Genomic DNA, 785 nt, shown 5'->3' on the forward strand with positions numbered 1-785 from the left:
GGGGGGGGGGGGGGGGGGGGGGGGGGGGGGGGGGCCGGTTAGGGTAGGTGGAGTGGGAGGTACAAGAAACTGATTTTAAAAAATAAAAAAATAAGTTTTGAAAGGGTGTCGAGGGTGGGGGAGGAGGTGTTGGATAGGGGGTCGGGATGGATGGTGGGGTTAGGGGTAAAGTAAAAAAGTTACGTTAAAAAAACATATATATATATATATTTTTCTAAGAGTGAACTTTTTTTAATTAAAATATAAAAAACTAAAAAAGAAAAATTGGGGTTGCAATGGGGTGGGCAAAAGTGAGTGGTAGGGTGGGATTTGGTGTGGTGGGTGATTTTGAAAGTAGCATGAGAGTTTTTAATTGACTTAATTTAAAAGATATAATAATAATTATAATAAAATACTTAAAGATATTAATGATGAAATTAAATAATGAAAAAAATTATAAATAATAAATATGAAAATTTAAAGACAAATAATAAATTGTATGTGCTTAATTTTTGAATTGAGAGTTGTAATATTTAAATTTGGAATAAGAAGTTTTGTAATTCACACAATTAAGTACTTTTAGTATTTGAAATGAAATTGAAAGATTTTTTTTTTTTAATTTAGTTAGTAGTTAATTTTGAATTGATGGACTAAAAATACAGAAATTAGAAGTGAAAGGTAAGGAATGTAATTATATGCCTTAATTTATTAAAAATATAAAGGTAAAAATCCAACAACAAAATTAATAATTATTTAACATCTAATATTTTATTATTTTTGAAAATCAGCTAATGGAATATGATTTA

This window comes from Capsicum annuum, unplaced genomic scaffold, assembly GCF_002878395.1.
Source record: "Capsicum annuum cultivar UCD-10X-F1 unplaced genomic scaffold, UCD10Xv1.1 ctg2352, whole genome shotgun sequence".
NCBI lineage: Eukaryota > Viridiplantae > Streptophyta > Magnoliopsida > Solanales > Solanaceae > Capsicum > Capsicum annuum.